This window comes from Moschus berezovskii, chromosome 17 (assembly GCF_049115385.1).
Source record: "Moschus berezovskii isolate FMDL1 chromosome 17, NW_MosBer_1.0, whole genome shotgun sequence".
In the NCBI taxonomy this organism is placed as follows: domain Eukaryota; kingdom Metazoa; phylum Chordata; class Mammalia; order Artiodactyla; family Moschidae; genus Moschus; species Moschus berezovskii.
The window spans coordinates 4,749,478-4,769,834 of NC_142476.1; the positions used below are offsets into that span (position 1 = coordinate 4,749,478).

General features: G+C 52.5%; 1 protein-coding gene across 3 annotated transcripts in view; it reads right to left on the reverse strand.

Moving 5' to 3' along the window:
* The window catches only part of PLEKHA6 (pleckstrin homology domain containing A6), a 139,148-nt gene that overhangs the window by 77,132 nt on the left and 41,659 nt on the right, over positions 1-20,357 (reverse strand). The window lies entirely within an intron of this gene.

Below are 20,357 nucleotides of genomic sequence, written 5' to 3' on the forward strand. Positions count from 1 at the left end.
GGTTGTGAGACATGCAGCAAGGCAAGAGTGTACACAAGCTCGAGGTCTTTGATGGTAATAAACATTTAGGGAGAGGAAAGAGTCAAGGTTTGATCCAAATGAAAGGGGCTGTGCTTTGGAGAAGGCAGTCAGGAAGCCCCGGGGGAAATCCCCTCTAATTCCAATCTTTAATGCATTTGCCTAGTAGTGAAGGGAAAACTCCCTATCTTCTCCGGGGGAATTTTGGTGATCCCAGAACCAGAGCCTTCCATGTTTAGGAGCCATCTCAGCACAAAGCAGTCTTCTCTCCCAACCAAAGGAGGAAAAGCTGCCTCCAGCACTTGGCAAAGACAAACGTGCCACATGAACTCCCACAGGACAAGGCACTGCCTTTGAAGATGGTCTATCCTGCTACTGAAAAGTGCCATCAGCCTGCTTTCTGCCTCCACCCATTCTTTCCAGTTCTGAACTAAACAAAGGCTTCCTTAATGGGCTAAAATAAATAAATAAATAAAACTGATGATAACTGCCAAACATAATAGAATTTTTTAATATTTTTTCCTTCCAAGATACCTTTCTCAAAAACATAAAATCATTGACTCTTTGGAACTGGAAATCTTTGCTAAAAGACGTTTATGGAGAGACTTCCGTGGTCCAGAGGTTAAGAATCTGCCGTGCAATGCAGAGGGGCGCAGGTTTGATCCCTGGTTGGGGAACTAAGATCCCACATGCTGAGGAGTAGCTAAGCCCAAGCGCGGCAACTACTGAGCCCACAAGACACAACTAGAGAGCCTGTGCACCACAATGAAAATTCCAAGTGCCACAAGTAGAACACGACGCAGCCAAATACGCAAACAAATATTTTTCAAATGTTTATGAAATGACATTGAATATAGTCCCTGTTTCCCAACATGAAAGCATTCAGGGTTATGCTGTAGAATAGACTGCTTTATTTCCCCATGGGAGGAATCATCAGCAACACCCATGGCCATGTGGGCTCTGAAATCCCATGGTAGGCCACAGGGAACACAGCTAGTAAGTAGTAAAACCAAAATTCAAAGCTTGGTCTGCCCAGCTTCAAAATTCAGGCTTCCCTACAGTCCAAAGTTTCCATGACACTAGATCATCCCTGCCAATCCCACCCTGTCTTTGAAATGGGCAGAAATGAGAACTTCCATCAGGATCATCAGAAGCATACAGCCGTCCTGCAGTCCGTCAGATTCCATCCTCCTGAAGTATTCAGGCCTCCATGGGACGGAGGAAAGGTGACCAAAGACAAGCCAAAGCCAGGATGCCAGTGCCCCAGATACCCGGAGGCAGAATGGGAGGAGCGTCTCTCTGGCTCACACATGGAGTGACACAGGTGGGAGGGGTGCGACTGAGCCATTCACGCTGCCCACCTCCACTCTGCCATCTTACTACCCAACTGCTCAAAGGCCCCGTGCTTCACCTGGCCTCTAAAGCCACCCTCTCCTTTATCTGTCATCCCTCTGGGACTTCCCCACAACCAGCCTTCACAGGGGCCTGGCTCAGGCCTCCCAGCAAGACTATAGCACTTGGGAGCCCATGAAGCATGGCATTATTTGGGCAGCACAAACACAACATTTACCTGGCTCCTGGCACCTTTCCTCTGCAGCCCTGCTTTTGGTAAATATTTGGCTGGCTCATGCAGGACAGGGTTGGGGCCTCTTTGCCCCATATCCCCAAAACCACAGTTTTAGGAAGATGTGCTAGAGAAGGTGGGGATAGGCAAAAAGAGTCACAAACACTTGTATCCAGCCAGTCCCCCAGTTCCACAGGGAGCACAGCTAGTAAGTAGGGAAGCCAAAATTCAAAGCTTGGTCTGCCCAGCCTCAAAATTCAGCCTTCCCTACAACCCAAAGTTTCCATGACACTAGATCATCTCTGCCAACCCCAGAAAATTATCACTTTGCCTCGAGCACACCCTCTGAGCAGCGCTGAAACATTTATGGCTAGGTTCTTAGCCCATTATCGAAACTGAGCTTCAGATCCCAGAAGCTTTCTTGATCGTCCAGTTGGAGTTCACAATGCTGAGCAATGCCCTCCTCCAGGCAATTGTCAGAGCTGCCCACCCAGCTCTTTTCCCAACCTAACGTGCAGGTGCCTGGAAAAAAACCTCATTGCTCTGCACGGCAGAGCACTCACCTCCAGAAGCACGCCATGCCTGGGGCCATCTGTCCTCAGTGACTACCTGGGCACAGGGGATGACCCTCCCCATTTCCGAAAAGGGCGAACCACAGCCAGGAGTTTGGAGCCCACACAGGACGTTAAGACTGGAGGCAGGATGGGCCCCAAGCCCTGCTTTCCTCCTCAGTCCCTGGAGATAGGGCACCCACTCTCTCTGATGGTCTAGAGTCTGTACAGGCCCAAGGAAGAGCCAAGAGGTCCTACCTTCCTTGCCCCCATTCTCAGCTGGCCTCTGAAGCCACCCACCCCTTTATGTGTCATCTCCCTGGGAGATACGGTCATTAGCAGAGAGCATCATGTAGGTGTCTAATTAAGCAATCAGCGGCAAATGCAAAAACCTGTTTAAGCACCTCACAGAGCGTCCACTCGGGGATCCTCTTACAGGCAATTCCCTCTTCCGAGCGTCCTGGAAGGTCCCTATTGTTTGCCTGGAAAACAGAAAAGTGTCTAATTCTGCCCGTCTCCTTATCTGCTGGCACTGCCTTCCCAGCCCCAGCACAGCCCGGGGGTGCCAGTCACATGGAGCACGGTGTGAATGTGCCCCTAGAACTGTGGGGCAGGACAGCCCCGAGGGGGTGGGAACGTACCCACGCCCAGGTGCGAGGGGCTGGGTCTCCTGAGAGGGCGTCTGCCTACCTGGCCACTGTAGGTGTCCCAGGGCCACATCCTAGTTTGGGGTCTGGGCTCAGGGAGCAAGGGGCCCTCCAGCGGTTGGGGAGGAAGTGCCGGGGGGAGGTGGGCAGCATGGGGGCCTCAGCCGCCCTCCCCCCGCTCGCGGCTCTGAGTCCTCGCTCCTGTCTGCAGTGTGGCTCACCTGGGCTGGGTTCACCCTTTAAATGGAAAGTTCCACTCGCCCTGGGAGCCCGGGGGCGGTGGGGCAGGAGCCCCTGTCCACGAACAGCTTTCTTTTCTAGAGACTGGCGTGTCTGGGATTCCATCAGACACTGCTGCAGGTGGCAGGTGGAGGGAGGGGGCGAGAGCCACAGCAGAGGACAGAGGAGGACCAGACAGACTTGGACTCGAGCCCCCCGCCCCCGAGCCTGGGGCTGGCTCAAGCCGGAGGCCGGCAGGGAACAGACAGCGCAGCCTGCTCCCTCCTGGCACAGCTCCTTCAGGCATCAGATGGGCACCGTGACAGGCAGGGGTGAGACCTCCCCACTGCTCACCTCTGCTCCTTTGCCCCTCCCTTGTTCTTCCTCCGTATCCTCCTCTCCCGGCCTAGAGACCTTTATCAGCCTTCTCTCTCCTACCTTCACGAGGGAGGAGGGTCAACGGCCTGTCTCTGTGCCTGCAAGCTTTTCCAAGGGGCAGTGCATACGCCCGGACCAGGAGTGGGAAGGGGGAACAGCACCCAGGAGACAAATCCAGGGCTTCTAACCCCACGGGGACTCTGAGGACCTCAGCCCCTACCCCGAGGTGGGCCCCACACTGATGTCGGCCACAGTGCCCTCCCGTGCCCCAGGGCTCTGCCAACTTGGCCCAGAACCCTGGCACACATACTGATGCCACTGAGATATGTTGGTTCTCGCTGACAGAAATGGAAGAATGACTTTTCTGTCCAGGTGTTTTCCAATTCCTAGGAGACAAACTGTACTCTAGTTGCAACCAGAAAGATTTAGGTTAGACACCAAGAAGCACTTGGAATGAGTAATAACAGGAAGTTTAGGACTCTGTGTTTTAAAAATATAGTCAATTTCCCCTCTGCAGGGTATGGTTTAATGCCTGTTTTCATCATGTTACTTTCTTGCTCAGAAATTTCCACTGGCCAGCTGCATAAAGGCCTAACACCTTATCTGAGCATCCAAGGTCCACCACAGTGCATCCCTAGTCATCTTTCAAACATTCTATTCCACTGCTTCATGTAAAAAAAATTCTAGTCCAGCCAGAGCTTCCCAATATTTCCCCCCAAAGCCTTAAGGATCTCTGCTTTTGGCCATGCCCACCCCCCAACCAAGACACCCCACTCCTCTCAGCCACCAGAGCAACCCTTTAAGGCTGCAGCTCTTAACCAAACTGATTGTCTGATAGCCTGAGGGACTTCTCTAAGAAACTGATTTCCAGATTCCATTCTAGATGCTTGTTGAACCCAGGTCTCCAAAAGCAGGTGGAGACTGCTTTAAGGGTGAGCTCCAATGCCACAGTTCCCAGAAAGCCTGTAACAGACACCCCCGGCCCACAGAAAGCCTCCTCCCGTGTGCAGATACGGGGGGACACACTGACCATTCATTCCATGGACATCCTGGGCATGCACGGGGCTAAAGACTTCTCAGTCTTTAGACTTTAAGAGAGGGTCCCTGCACTCGAGACACTCCAATCTAGTCCTGGACACAGACAGACCAAACCTACCAAACTGCCCTCCTCTCAAAGATAGCCCATGATGAGGGCAGAATGGAGGCAGAGTCAGGAGAGGGTCGGGGAGGCAGCTGCATGGACACCCAGGGCGGGCCTCCCGAAAAGAGAGCCCCAGAAAAGCGGCGGCAGAAAACCGGCGCCTGGCCTGGACCAGGAGTCACGCCAAGAGCTGAGACTAGCACAGGGACGACCCCGTGTCCACTCCGTGGTTACCACCCCGCCGACCCCGCAGAAGTAACTGGAGCTGGGGGAGGGTTGGGGGACTGGCTGCAGAGCCCACCAGGCACAAAGTGCTCAGTCAATGTGTTCTCACTGATCAACGGATAAAATGATCTTTGAAGCCTCACTTCCAGCAGCAGGAAGCCTTTGGGAGCAACCACAGCTCTGAAAAATATTTTCCTAACTTTTTAAACTACTAAAAGCAACTCCGGTACAGATAAGGGGAGATGAGGCGCTGGCTGGGAGACAGCCTGGCTTTCCTGACACAGGATGTGGGAGTGGGTGTGAGAGCAGATCCCCCTGAAAGCTGGGCAAGGCCTGCAGGGACATCTGCCCTGAAAGACAGCTGCAGGGTGCTCAAGACAGGGGCCCACCCAGGAGGAGGGTTCCCCGCAGGCTGCCTAGTGGGCCCAGCCTCCCCCAGCCCCTCTCCCTCATACAGTGCTGGACTTGAGAGGCAGGGCTCCCCAGAGCTGGCGGGGTCTCATGAGCTGAGCTTGCCCCTCCTGCTGCAGGGGCAGTGGCTCTGCTGACCCGCCCCAGAGAGACAGAGGTCCTTCTGAAAGGTCACAGCTTCCGCCGGCTTCCACCTTCTCCAGCCTTCCAGTCTTTGGGTTGACCTTTATCTGGCTGGCTGGAATTTAAGCCATCCCCCACTAGGGAAGTCAACCCAGATATCAGGCTCACTTGGATAAGAGTGCCAGCACAGGCTGACGGAAGCCGTGCACAGTCTGTTCCCAGTGCCTGTGGCCCCTGTGCTAGGACACCCGGGGCCGGGGGGGCGGTGCTCCCTGCATTTCACCTGGAGGCCACTGCAGCTGAAGCACAGGTAACGAACCGCAGGTGGGTGAGGCGGCCTCTGTGTATCCACTTCCTTCATCATCATCATACGCAGTCACACCACCGCTTGTATAATCTGCAGTTAAAATCACCAGAACCAGAAGCCCAGAGCCTGCACTCGAGCTTTCCTTGAACCCCAGCCAAGCCACTGAATATGTCTGTGCCCCTCTTCCTTTACCCATGGAGTGGAATGGAACCTATATTCACTTAATTTAGCTCTCATGAGTATAAAGTAAGTTAATTAATACAGGAGTGTTTCAAAGTTCAGTTCAGTCGCTCAGTTGTGTCCGACTCTTTGCAACCCCATGAACTGCAGCACGCCAGGCCTCCCTGTCCATCACCAACTCCTGGAGTCCACCCAAACCCATGTCCATCGAGTCAGTGATGCCATCCAACCATCTCGTCCTCTGTCGTCCCCTTCTCCTCCTGCCCTCAATCTTTCCCAGCATCAGGGTCTTTTCACATAAATCAGCTCTCTGCATCAGGTGGCCAAAGTATTGGAGCTTCAGCTTCAACATCAGTCCCTCCAATGAACACCCAGGACTGATCTCCTCTAGGATGGACTGGTTGGATCTCCTTGCAGTCCAAGGGACCCTCAAGAGTCTTCTCCAGCACCACAGTTCAAAAGCATCAATTCTTTGGCGCTCAGCTTTTTTTATAGTCCAACTCTCATATCCATACATGACCATTGGAAAAACCGTAGCCTTGACTAGACGGACCTTTGTTGACAAAGTAATGTCTCTGCTTTTTAATATGCTGTCTAGGTTGGTCATAACTTTCCTTCCAAGGAGCAAGCGTCTTTTAATTTCATGACTGCAATCACCATCTGCAGTTATTTTGGAGCCCCCAAAATAAAGTCAGCCACTGTTTCCCCATCTATTTGCCATGAATGCCATGATCCTAGTTTTCTGAATGTTGAGCTTTAAGTCAGCTTTTTCACTCTCCTCTTTCACTTTCATCAAAAGGATCTTTAGTTCTTCTTCACTTCTTCTTTAGTGTTTCAAAAGCTAAACCTAAAAGCAAAACCCAGGGTACTATTGACAGAACACCAGCGATTTGAGACGAAGCCCAGCTGCCTCAAGCCTTCAGCAATCGGGCCCTTGTCCCAGGCTCCAGGCAGGGGCTCCAGGCTGGGGAGCCTTTCTCTGATTCATCTGGGAAGGGACAGATAACAAGAGAGACATCCTGAGTCCCAGCCAGCCCCCTCCCAGGGTCTGAGTACATGCTCTTGAGAGTCCCCATTTGAGAGCAGTGAGGTCCCTTCCCAGTCTCAGAACCGCAGTGCTCCCAGCAAGAGCGCCATCATTTCTAGAAAAAGGCCACATGAAGCCACCAAGCCCCTGTCCTTCTTCCACTCAGACATTTCCCCTGATTACCGTCCTGGCTTTCTGAGGAGACTCTGAAGGGCTTTCACGATGTAATTTTTGACTCATCGGCAGGTTGTGAAATCAATTTAGCAAATCAATATGAGCACTTTAAAAATTTAATGAAATAGAATAGAAAATCTCAGTGCGCTGGGTAGGAGTAAGCATTAGTAGGAGTAAGCATTTCAAGCCCCTGGCACACACGCAGGCACACGCAGAGTTACAGTCTTGGCTCAGTCGCATGCTTTCTGTGTTTCGTGTCTTCATCTTTAAAATGAGGACTCTGATCGCGTTCACCTCTTAAGGCTGTTGTGAGTGTTACATTAATTCACTATAGAAAGTGGTTGGAAAGGTGGTGGCTTAAGTGCTATATTATACATACATGTGTACGTGTGTGTGCTTATTTATATCTTTCTGCAGTATGGAGAGAAAGGCTGAAATCCTTGCTGTGGGAGAAGCTAAGAAGTGTCTCTCCAAAGACAAGATTCCCAAGTCTCAGAGGTTTCATGAGTGTTCACACACATAGCTTTAGGGAAAGAGGCTTAGATGATTTGAAGTTGGGCTTCCCTGGAGGCTCAGTGGTAAAGAATCCACCTGCCAGTGAGAAGACACAGGTTCAATCCCTGGGTCGGGAAGATCCCCTGGAGAAGGAAATGGCAACCCACTCCAGCATTCTTGCTGGAAAACCCCAGGGACAGAGGAGCCTGGGGGACTACAGTCCTCGGGGTTGCAAAAGAGTTGGACACGACTTAGTGACTAAACACAACAGTTTGAGGAACACAGGCCTGAGCAGGGTGAGTGCCAGCGTCTGAGAGTACCATGCTGAGCGCTTTCCAAATTAACTCATTTAATTCAATACAACCCTACGTGGTAGGGATCACTAGTCCCGTCTTCCAAGTAAGGAAACAGCACAGAGAGGTGAACTTGCCGCACAGCCGATCAGTAGTGGAGCCCGAATCTGAACTCTGGCTGCCCAGTCTGGGCTGTTACCCACAGCACGCGCCACACTGTCTGCCTCCTTTGATGCCACCTTCTCACATGGGAAAGGGAAGCCCACCAAAGAAGTTTGTGCCACAGAGGAGATGGCTCTGTCTGTGAGAGAGGGGCTTCTTCTGCACTCACCTCAAAGCCAGGGAATTTAATTTTCTAATGCTCGAGTTCAGCAAACAGCACCCCCCAGGGTCCCGTCACAGAGTCCAGAGAGTTCTGCTACAACAGTTGGAGGTAATGAAGTTGGTTAACAGGGCTCATAACCATATGTGTTAAGCACTCAATGCGAGCAGTGAAAACCTGGCTAGAAGGTATTAAATGCTCTCACACCCTTTATTCCAGAAGACTCAGGTTCTTTCTAGTCATGGGTCATTTTATCTTCTCTACGGTCCAGAGATGCTGGGAAGGGCAAGATCCTTCCGTCTCCCACCCTTGCCCAAGGTCACTTGCGTGAATGCTCAGCAGAGAGTGGGAATGTTTCCAGCAGACAAGAAAAGAGGGAGTCAGGACCCCCCATCACAAAGTGTCTGGAAGCACCTGGCTCTCAGCCTGCCCTTGTTTGCTCCCCACCTGGACATCGATGCCAACTCCCCTAACACAGGACACTCAGTTTGTCTCTGAAACCAACCGTGTGCTTCATCAAACGCAGCTGATACTTCTGGTGGGAAGAGAGAGGACAGACAAACAAAGACAACGCGGCTCTAACTGCGCAAAGCCTCTCCTTTCGCTGGGTCTGCCCACACGCGTGCACCTGCCACAGAAACAGCACAGAGCACGAGGAGGGGCAGCCACGCCCCTCCCACCGGCCTAAGAGTGCCCAGCATCCTTGCCACTGTCCTCGCCAACGAGAGCTGGCTAACAGCGCCTCCTGCAAGGCAAAACCCACGATTCTGTTTGCATATTGTCATTCTGCAGTAAGCCTCAAGCAACTCTTTTTTAAAAATAAATAGGAAAACTGAGATCCAGGGAGGTTAAGGACTTGCTCCTGGTCACAGACTTTGTGAAAATAAGTGCGGGGAGGTCCCAGCAAGGCCAGGCTCCTACTGGAGGTGGTAGGAATGTCTCTTTCCCACTCCCCGCCATCCCCACTCCAATGAAAAGGACCACTCCCTCTCCTGCAAAGGTATTTCTGAGCCACGCCATCATCCTGTGCTGTGATGGTCTGTTTATGGATCTGTCTCCCACACAGTACTCTGAGTTCCTTGAGAGCAGTGACCACGTCTTACTAATCTTTGCATTCCTGGTATCTAGCAGCTAGTGATTTCCTAATAAATGTCTGGCCAAGAAAGGGTGGGAAGGCAGGGAAGGTGGGATGGACAAAGAGGGCGGGGAGAGAAGAGAGAAATGGAATCGGGGGAGGACTAAGGAGGGAAGGAGGAAAGAAGGGGGAGTAAGCAGGAAGGCAGGCAGGAGCAAGGGGGGAGAGAGGGCTGAGCAGGCGCCAGGAGAGAATGTCACCTCAAGGCAAAGGGGCTGGACCGCGCACGTGACCCTCCGCTGATCTAGGTCACACAGGGAGGCACAGACGCGGGCTGTAGCCCCCGGAGCCCGTCCGGGACAGACTTAGGGAGCACTCGAAAAGGGGTGGCCGTCAGCTACCAGGCAGGCCTGGCAGGGTCCCAGGATGCCACTGCCCTCCCCCTCTCCCACCTCGAGTAAGTGAGCGGATGGGTGCTGCTGCTTCTTGGCGCACCCACGCTGCCCCGCCCCGCGCGCCTCGCCGTGCCCACCAGCCAACGGAGGCGCCTTTCTGTCCTGCACGATGGGCAGGGACTCAGGAGAAGGGGACCGGCAATCCAGGTTGGGGCGGCCCCTCCCCTGGATGCTCAGCCCCGGAGGTGGGGAGAGCTTTGGGGGTGCTTCCTGGGTGAGGAGCTGGCACCACAGGAACCTGAGGAAGAAACCACATCCCTCCGCCTGGACCCCCCCGTAAAAGGCCACCCCACCTCCCTGAGGCGGGGCAGAGGGGCAGCCCCTGTGGGAAGGGGCTCCTGCAGCACTCGGGGAAACCACTGGAAGCCATAACTCAGCAAGCTGGCCTCTCTCGGGAATTTCCCCGGGATGAGGAGATAAGGAGATAAGGAGGCTTCTTGCTCATCCTGAGCCCCTGTGAGGCCCCGCTGCTCCTCCCGCTTTTCTAGAAAGTACCAGGTCCCAAGCCCTTCCTACACGGGCCACTGCTCACTCCGCACGCGCTTGTGGAGAACCCCAGTCTGCAAGGCACACTGGTCCTGGGGGCGGGAGAGGGCAGAGGGGCTTCTTGGCCTTCTCCGAAAAGTCCAGAATGACGCCATCGCACTCTGCAAATCCTGCACAACCTCTTTGGAAAAACAAGCCCTCGAGCCAAATCTGGCACGCGCCAGGCAGCCAGGCACCTAGCAATGAAGCAGGAAGTTATTCCAGCAGATCCGGTGGCTTCTCCTTTGCACCAAAGAGCTGGGTGTGGGAGCGGCGTCCAGGCTCAGTCACACTGGGCTCTCTGGACGGACGGGGCGGCTGTTGCAAGGCAGAATGTGGGATCGTGTCAGCTGGAGGCCACGGGGACCCCCACAAGGACAACCCACTACTGAAGCATCGGTCGGGGGAAGCCGAGGGCGCTGAGTTCTCATTCGGACCCTACGGCTCACGTGCGGTGTTCTCTCAGGCAGGACACAGGCCTCTCCGATCCTCTGGGAGGATCTCATCTGTGCAGGGCCCCAAGGACGAGCGAGGGCGAGGAGAAAGAGGAAGCAAACGGTACCCCAGCCGGCTCAGACCCCGAAAGGATTAAACCCACCCTCCTGGTAGAGGCGCCAAGGGACTTCGCACCCCAGCCTCCTACGCTCTGCGTTTCAGCGTGCTGACGCACTTCCGGTTCCCCTCCAAGCACACTGTTGCTCTGCCTGAGCTGTACCCCTTCCAGTCCCTCACCTTTGAGGCCGAGCCCAGGCCCGCCCTGCAGCGGCTCCTGACTTCCACTCGGCTGTTTCCGTCTTCCCTCCTCCGTGTTTGCAAAGCACTCGCTGCATCTAATCTTATTTTTCTCAATTCTTTGTTTACAAGTCTGTCTCCTCTGCTAGACTATGAACTGTAAAGGGCCATGTTAAATTCATCTTCCATTCAGCAGACATTCAGTAAATGTCTGCTCTGTGCCAGGCCCTGTGAGGTACCAGGATACAGAGAGGGAAAGGCGGTCTCATGTCTAGGGTCGCCAGTGTCCAGGGCAGCATGGGCACAGAGCCCAGCCTACCGCCCAGTCAGGAAGAGCAGAGGCCAGATGGGCCCCGTGGGCTCCACATGGCCTGCTCTGCCCGCTTTGTCTTAGCAGGAGAAGCTGAGAGCGTAGACGACACCACTTCTGAGAACTTCACTACATACTATGTAGGCACTGCTCTCCATACTATTTTTTTTAATCCTCAAATTAACTCTCTGACAAAGGCCTTTGTAGATGAGTCAGGTGATGCTCAGAGAGGATGAGAAGCCTGCTAAGGTCACATAGCAGGTAGCAGAGCTTAGTTAGGACCTCAAATCAGTCTGACCACCCCTTGCCCTTAGTCTCATGCTGCCCAGTTTAAATATGCAAACAAATGAGCACCTGTGTGTGTGTGCCCAGACTTCTTTTTTTAAAGGAGGAAATGATGTATTACCCAAGGCTCTAAACTATATGACTTTAGTCCTAGCTACCCAGGTGGCCCGCTGCTGCTGCTGCTGCTAAGTCGCTTCAGTCGTGTCCGACTCTGTGAGACCCCATAGACGGCAGCCCACCAGGCTCCCCTGTCCCTGGGATTCTCCAGGCAAGAACACCGAAGTGGGTTGCCATTTCCCTCTCCAATGCATGAAAGTGAAAAGTGAAAGTGAAGTCGCTCAGTCGTGTCCGACTCTTGGCGACCCCATGGATTGCAGCCTACCAGGCTCCTCCATCCATGGGATCTTCCAGGCAAGAGTACTGGAGTGGGGTGCCATTGCCTTCTCCAGGTGGCCCGCTAGAAATTCTCAATTCCTTTCCTTTCCACTGCAACAGAAGTTTCCAAAACAAATAAGCCAGGTCAGCTCCCCATCCTGACTGGGGAAGCCAGTGGGACTGCAGGGCAGAGTGCTTGCATCCAGCTTTTACCACCTTCAAAGTGTCATTAGCCGCTGCTGGGCCGGTGGCCCGGGTCCCTGCAGCCTCAACCACTGTCCCTGTTATCCAGAGCTATCAACCACTGAGATTGTTCTCCTAACGGGGAAACAGCAGAGAACAGGCTGCCCGTGGTCTGCTCCCCCACCAGCCACGATCAGCTTCACAAATGTGCCCCTCAGTATTTCTCTCTCAGAATCCAGCTGGAGCTACTGCCCAAGCTGACTCCTCTGCCTGGGCTTCAAGGGCTACTCTCTAACACTCCTTTCACTTCTCCTGTGACCACCCCCCTTCACCCCCTAACTCAAACCAAGCTAACCGACCCTGGGGACTTTGCAAATGCCTTTCCTGTCTCATGGAGTATCATTTTACTGATGCAAGTTTTCCTCCTTCTTCCCATCCTAAATCTAAATCATCTCTTTCAGGATGGTCCTGACAGGTTGAGAAAACTGCTCAAGGCTACACGCGGGCTGCAGAGCTTAGACAGGACCTCAGGTCAGTCTGACCACCTCTTGTCCTTAGTCTCATGATGCCCGGCTCAAATATTCGAACAAATGAGCACCTCTGTGCACCCAGACTTCTTTTCTTTAAAGGAAATAATGTATTATTAATAACTCAAGGCTCTAAACTGTGTGATTTTAGCTCTGTCACGGTCTTAACAGACCATGCCCAACACCGGTCTTGCCTTTGCTTTGTATTTCCTCAGAACTTAATATCCTCCCTGCGCTGTGTTGGAGGGAACTATTTGTCACAGTCATTCATTTGACAAACATTTGCTGAGGCCCCTCAACTATGTGCCAGGCATTTATTGTGTGTCTACTCTGTGCCAAGCACTCTGCTAAGCACTGCACATTCAGTGCCCTCGAGGGGCTTCTTGCACTGCTGTTAATCCCCTCAGGCCCTTCCCTGGGGCAGGCACTTAGAGCGGGAGCTCTCTGAAAACTCTCTCCTCTTTGTCATTCTCACACTTGTCATTAACAAAGAACTTTTACTTTTGCAAGGTGCTTTTGTATCCATTATCTCATTTTATCCGCGGAGCACCCATACAAGATAAGGTTGAAAGAGATTATTATTCCATTTGAAAGAGGGGGACACCGAGGCCCAGGAAGATTAAGTGATCTGTTCAAGGTCACCTGGGTGCTATGACCTGGTTAGCAGCCAGGTCATCAACAGTATTCAGGTCCTTTGACACCAGGTGAGTGACCTATGCATGAAACCCTGCCCCACAACAGGCAGACGAGGGTCATCAAGATGGGACCTGAGTGATGACCCACTTCTCAAAGTCTGTTGCTGCCAATGGGTCTTGAGGAAGAAAGAGGCTAAAGTAAAAATAGAGGGCCTTAGAGAACGCTTGTGTAACTGGAAACTTGGAAGAAGTTTATCTGTATATTCCTGGTACATAATGGGCACTCAGTACATATCTGTCAAACGAATGAACAACTTGCTAGACAGGCAAATGGCAGGGGGTGTGAGCCAGCTAACAGTAACGGCTATTTGAGTGCATACTTTGTGTCAGGCATAAAGCTAAATGCAACTCACTTCATCTTCACAACAATCTTCTGAGATGGCTCTCACCATCTCCCTTGTATAGATGAGACAAAATGAGGTAAATTCCCAGAATGGCCGGCCCTGGACAGAACCCGGTCAGACCGACCCCAGAGCCGTGCTCTTGACCACATCAGCTAAGTGCGTGTCATACGCTCCTGCCATCCATGATAACCACTCAGTTCCCACTACAAGCACACTGAATGAGTGTTCTGATGAGTGATGAGTGTAGGCTGAAGTCACACTTCTGCCCTGGGCCCCAAGTTTCTGCATGAGTCAGCCCCGGCTGTAAGGAAGTGTAATAAAAATCCAGCCCAGGGTGGGGGCGGAGGGTGTGTGTCAGCTGCACAGGGACTTCACAAGTCCTCTCCAGCGTCTGCACCCAGAGTCCAGCCGCGACCCATGGGCGTATCCCCCAAAGAGCCGCTCTCCACTCTGACTTGATTGCAAAACAGGTCTGGGAAGAATCGGTGCTATGAACGGTGAAGACCAGAAGGAAATTTCCAGCATCTCAACCAAGGCTGAAGTAGAGGGCAGCATTAAGGAGGGTAGAGTATTGTTTGTCCCTGGGACAAAGACATGCTGGAAAGATTTATAAATAGGCTAAAGAGAGGGGCCTCCGTGAATAGCTCCTTTATGGGAGGGGACGGGAAGGACGGGGCTAGGCAACTCCAGCTCTGGCTATTTTCAGCCCCCATCAGAAAAGGAGGCGGGCCACTTAGGAAAAGTCTCACCACCAACAAGATGGGGACAGGGGCCAAAGAAAGAGCAGCGGAAATAATCTTGTCTGAGGCGGCTTTCTCTGACAACATCTTAAGTGAGAGGGACAAGATTCAGAAGAAATGATTTGAAGCGGGAGAGGCTATTCCAGAAATCACAAATGCTGAAGATTTGTGCCTAAAGGCTGCTGGATTATAAGTTGATTCTGATCTTAGTGCTTCTGTGTGATCTTGGGCCAAAAGCTTACTGAACCATCCCTAGACTTCAGCTCCTCTAGTTATTAAGAGGGTGTGTGTCACCTGTACATGTCTTCGTACTCTGGCACAGGAACCATGCTAGGGTCCAGGAGACCAGAGACCAGAGGATACTTGGAGTTACTCAGAGGAGAAGAGATGCAGAAACATGAGATCTGGTCGGAGCGCTCAGCGATGGACAGGCAGGAGCCATCTCCAGGCAGCGCTTCAGGTGCTCCAACTGCAGAGAAGAGCAACTATTCTGATTGTATTAGAGCTCCTGAGAGACGGGGAAGTGCCTCGTGTACCTTGGGTAGGTGACATCTCTGCCCAGTTATCTGTGACTTTAGATCCCTTGGGTCAGCCCACAGAAGCTGAATGGAGTTGGGGAGGAATGTTCCCTGTGGTTTAAGCAACATGGAGAAAAGCAGACCAGGGTGAGAGAGCTGACAGAGAGAGAATCCCCAGGAATGGGTGGCCAACTGTTCCAGTTTGCCCAGCAATGAAGGGTTCCAAGAATGCTGGACTCTCAGTGCTAAAACAGAGACAAATCAGGACAAATGGGCCACCCTACTGAAGGGCTCACATGTTAAAGAAGTCTCTGGTTTGGCAGAGAACCCATGGGCACCATGTGGAATCCTGATGCTCAGAAATATTGAGAGGTCAGGTCCCAGGGTTGGGAGGTCAAGTGCCCTGATGCCTCCCAGTGAGCCTTTGGGCACAAACTGGCCTTGCTGGGCCTTAGTTCCTCCAGAAGACCTAGATAAGTTTGCCTTCTGAGCTTGAAAATCTGCTAGAAAATGACTGAAGTTGCTCAGGACCCTGTGCCCTGAAAAAGTTCCTTCTTGGAACTTTCTTAGAGTAGCCTGCAAGCAAACCCAGGAGGAGGCCATAAAGCAGGACTCTGCTCCCTGACTTTCCCCAGAGGTCACTTCATCCTACCAAGATCTCAGGGGTCAGAGCAAGCAAGGGACTGAAAAATGGACATGGGGAGAGGTAATACCAGCCGTTTCCAGGCGGCCAGTGCCAAGTACAGCCGAGCAAGCAGCTACTGACTTCTAGACTGGACAGAGCACAGAAAGGGGTAATGACCCCCGCCATTCTTCACCCTGCCCAGTGTCCTCCCTAAAGAGTCCAGAGCCGTGAACTGAGCTTCCCCTGAATCCTAAGCTGGTTTGTAGGGCAGGCTGCTGAGCACTCAACGTGTCCAGTCCTGCTGTAGCCACCTTTTTCTACGGCCGAGGGCAGGCTCCAGTTCCATGCCCCTTCTGCCAGCTGAAACACAGCCCAGCTCAAACTGGGCCCCTGAGTTCATGGAGACCAGAGGGCATGACTGGATACTCAGCTCCTCTGTCCCTTAAAGGAGTCTGCCCCATTCTAAGGCCCAGAAGAAGGAACAGGGGCGAAGAAGTTAGGATGGAGAAAGCTTCTCCCTCCTGTCTCTGCCGACTTAGTCATTTCTTAACTCAACAAATGTCCTGTAGCACCCACTCCGTGCGAAGCACAGGGCAAGAAATGGCACTGAGACCCAAACTCAGAACCCGGGGGTGCAGGACGCAGGGAGCTGAAGGCTACAGACTTTCCCAACTCTCACTCTAAGGTTCTAAGTACGACTGCCCACCTCTGGTCCCCACGCACCCACCCAAGTGAGCATGCAGAGACGGGGAGATAAAAGGCAAAAAAGAGAAGCCCCAAGTCCTGGTTAATTCATGAAGCAGAGCTCTGTGGGATAGATAATCAAGCTTTAACTCAATTTACAACACATTCCTAACAGACAACCATTTTGAGACCCAAGTCCAAACCCTAAGGATCAAGTTAGAGAATTTTTAAAGAAACTAAGGAGAAATGAAGTCAAACCCTTTTTCTTTCCCCTTGACTGGTTCATCCATCCATCCATCCGTTCACTCAGTTTGTATTTCACGAGTGCCTCCGGCGTGCCAGCACAGAGCTAGGCATTAGCACTCTGGGAGGAAGTTTAATCCAGCCTCACTCCGGCTATATCACCCAAATGTTCATGACTCTGTGCCCTTGAACTCTGCTCACTGCCCAAACCCTGGGGTCCTCTGCTTTGAATAGGCCCAGGCAGAAGCCAGCTCCAGACAGTAGCCTCTGTAGTCTGGAGTTCCGGACAAAGCGGTTACTTGGGTTTCCCCCTCGCCCTGGTCTCTCCCCTCCCACTTTCTCCTCTGCCTGGGATGGAAACTGTGCTCACGTGTTTCAGTCACAAGGCTGAGCTCCCAGCAAAAGGAGCTCAAGGATACAACAGGCCGGCGCCAGCAAACAGAAGTGCGACCATTTATCTTGTTCACTGAGTACCAGTCTTCCTTTTTTGATGCCCAGGAAGGCAGTGTAACGCTCACTGCTTGCCCCGCCTTCCTACCTGTCCTTCCCATTGAGTGCTCACTCCCTGCTCCCCTCAGCCCTTTCTCTCACAAGGCCCACACATGGCGTCCTGTGTTCTACACAGCTCAGCACTTGAGAGTTTGAGGAACCAGCCAGCGATCGGAGCGCATACGAGCACACAAGTTTGGCACCTGCTAGTCTCCTCTCTTTCCCTGAGCCCCCTGCAGAGCCCTGCTCCACCTGGCGTCTCTGGCCCACTGAGGCCGAGGAGCGCACTGAGTCCCATGCCCGACTGGCACCTTGTAAGTAGGCTCCTGCCTCTGCCCAGGCGGGTTGCTGTGTCTGCCTGTCTAGCTGCAGATTTCTATCTCTGATCTGCATGGGCAGACGGGCAAGCGGCTGTGCCAGGCCCCAGGGGACTGCAAGCTCCCGGGGAGGAGGAGTGTCCACCTGGCTCACTAGGCCCAAGGCCTCAGGGGGCCTCCTCAAGGATAAGAAACAGTCAGGCCTCCAAAAGGGAAAAATACAAGAGCGAGTCTCAGCCAACCCCTGTGGCCTCCCACTCCCTCCTGCCTGCTCCCATTCCTAAGGAAGGGACAGAGCAGGCATCAGGGAGCCAGGGAGGCCAGACTTCTTTTCCCATTTTATGCACATCTTCTGACTTGCTGTGTTTCTGAGAGCGAGTTCCCTGACTTCTCTGGATACAACCTCATCATCCTTAAAATTTGGGTTGAAGCCCTAGGCTGCTTTCTGATGACTCTGGCTAAGCCAACAAGAAATGAAATTGCTACCAAATGCTGCTTGACCTCCTTATTGGTGGCTCCTGGAACAGCTAGCATACAGTTCTATGTTTGTGACATACAGTGAGCTTTCAGTTGTCTGCCGCTGCTCCGTCCTTGTAGGGTCTGCAGACCTGACAGCTAGATACTGGACTGCTCGCTCCAACAGCCATTTACTGGGCACCTACTATGTGTCAGGTGCATGCTAAGCCCTTTGTTACACTATTTCATTTACTATCCCTGTAAGGTAGGTGGAGACATTGATTAACAGAGAAGTTAGCTCACTTGCTCGAGGCTAGAAAGTTGGATCAAAATCCACACTCAAGCAAGCTGATCTCAACGCTTCACTCTCAACCCCTCATGCACGCGTGTGTGTGCATCCGTGCATGTAAGCGCATGCACTTTGCAAACTACAAACTGCTGTACAAATACAAAGAGTTATTATCAGGCCCAGCATAGTACTATGAGTCAGGCTGGTGGTACAGGAGATAGCAAAGGTATGTGTCTGAGCATTAATCTGATTAAAGCTGAACTGTATTTCAGAGGTAACTGGAAAAGTTATTTGGAGTATCCTGGGCTTTGACGCCCTCCATCAACACAAAGACTTGAAATTTGACTGAACGCTGTAGAGGTGTACAAGACTCTTTCTAAGACTCCCAACCCGGCATTTGTAAGACACCTGTCTTACCAGAATGGATGGGAGGGGGCCACCCTGTTGCCATGTGGGCTCAGCCTCCACAGCAACACCTCCCAGAGAAGGAGGCTTCTTTCCAAAGTAAGAGATCACTTACTGTGGGATGAAAGAAGCAACATCTAATTACAGAGTCATTTATAGGCCATTAGCCTGTAATGAATGGATGGATCTAGGCAGTGATCATCAAGGAGGCTAATAACACAAAAGGAAAGACAACGAGACACTGTGTGTCCCCTGATAGATGTACACAGCGCAACCAAGACAGTCTTGCCCCTCTAATGAGTAAATTAGAGGAGCCTGAGCTTGACCGAGCCTCGAATCTAAGTGTACGTACAGGAAATACAGGGACAGCGCGTGCACGTGTCTAAGTGGCTTCAGTCGTGTCCGACTCTTTGCAGACCCATGGACTGTGGCCCACCAGGCCCCAGGGACAGTGAGATATGTTAAATGACATGATGAGGATGCAGTCAGCCAAATCCAGACGTGAAGAACGCTGTAAGACAAATGACCCGGTTTCTTCCTCAAAACAGTGCAAGAGAAAGAAAAACATTACCTATAATTAAGAATGACTCTTGGCGCTAGCCACCAACCACAATGCATGGACTTATCTGGAGCCAAATTAAAAAGAAAACTAGGAAATAAATTTCCGATAAGCAGGGAAATAAGAATACCAACTGGATATTTTATTATATTAAGGAAGTATTCATTTGTTTAGGTGTGACAATGATTTTTTTCAGAGTTTCTGTCTTTACAGATGAAATGACAGAGGGTAGAAAGGACTGGGAGTGTACCTAAAACAACATGGGCTGTGAGATGACTTAAAAACTCTGAGGATATGAGAGCTATTACACCGTTCCCTCTACTTTTGTGTATGTCTGCAGCTTTCCACAATAAAAAGCTTTTAAGTGAAAATCAGACTCCATGATCATCACCGTGGTAGTGCAATAATGTGTGTGTGTTAGTTGCTCAGTCGTGTCCGATTCTCTGCAACCCCATGGACTGTAGCCCACCAGGCTGCTCTGCCCATGGAATTGTCCAGGCAAGAGTACTGGAGTGAGTAGCCCTTTCCCTTCTCCAGGGCATCTTCCTGACCTAGGGACTGAACCCAGGTCTCCTGCATTGCAGGTGAATCCTTTACCGTCTGAACCACCAGGGAAGCCCGTGCAATAATAAACTCCTCCAAACTGGCCAGGGCACTGGCTCTGGCCTGTTCCCCTGTCCTTGAGAATGATGGAGAGGACCCCCAGACTGCTTTTCCCTTTCCAGTACTACCACTGCAGCACTTAGCACTTTCTACAGCAGATCCCCTCGGGCCTTTGACAGTGGCAGAGCCGGCACTCTGTAGAGAAAGCAACTCTCCCAAGGTCGTGCCCTGAGACAGCGGTGGAGCCATGGTACAGCTCTGGAGGTGGAACGCCACACTCCAGCATTCCCTCAGACTACCCTAGCTCAGAGCTGAAGATGAATAGCTCTCCCAGCCCCATCCTGAGTTTAGCCTCTCACTACCCCGCAAGAGCCAGCATTCCCGCAAAGCAACACCCGCAGCTGCTGGATCAAACCCGCTCTGCCTTTCCACCTCCACTGGGAGGAAGCAGAGGAGGAAGCGGGAGGGAGGAGCGGGCAGCACAGGCTGCAGCGGAGCCCAGGGACCCAGGCCGAGGCCAACCTCACCCTGGGCAAACAGCTGGCACCACCCAGGCGGGTCCTCCCCTGGCACTTCCTGGAGCTATGGCTCACAGAGCTCCCGGGAGGGGAGACAAGCCTGGGGAGAGGGCACAGAGAAGTCGGGGGGAAGGGTGGGATGGCCTGGGGTGTCTGCAGACACCTCCCGAAGGGAGGACGAGGAGTGGTGAGCAGCAGACCTGGGACATCCCAGAGCTCAGAGCTGCTGGGGAAGTAACCGATTCAAAGGGAAGAAGAGAGACCAAAGGAGAGGAGAACAGCGGGAAGGAGGGGGCCAGAGAGACGGGGCGGGGCCGGGCCCAGGGGCCC